The 271-nt window shown below is 30.3% G+C and overlaps 1 protein-coding gene across 3 annotated transcripts in view; it reads left to right on the forward strand.

Annotated features, from left to right (window-relative positions):
• Positions 1–271, forward strand: part of LOC107693410 (regulator of G-protein signaling 3-like) — a 176,254-nt gene that overhangs the window by 48,447 nt on the left and 127,536 nt on the right. The window lies entirely within an intron of this gene.

A 271-nucleotide genomic window follows, 5' to 3' on the forward strand; every position in this document is an offset into this window, starting at 1 on the left:
GAAGCCGTTGTTTAATGGTGAAATTATAAGCTGTTAAAAATTCACTGTAAACCATGGCTTCACGGCGTATTGCTTTTATAAAACGGTTATTCCATATATGTAGCAAGGTTTCACAAAATAAAACAAAGCATATAAAATATAAAAAATATAATAATAAAAGCATTCTTCCACCAAAAAATGTAGTTCCTCAGAAATGGTTGTAGTTGCAACAATTGCAACAAAGAGCAACACACAAATGTAAACAAAGGTGTATGTTTGTAGAGTAATTTAC

This window comes from Sinocyclocheilus anshuiensis, unplaced genomic scaffold (assembly GCF_001515605.1).
Source record: "Sinocyclocheilus anshuiensis isolate Anshui unplaced genomic scaffold, SAMN03320099.WGS_v1.1 scaffold1558, whole genome shotgun sequence".
Lineage (NCBI taxonomy): Eukaryota > Metazoa > Chordata > Actinopteri > Cypriniformes > Cyprinidae > Sinocyclocheilus > Sinocyclocheilus anshuiensis.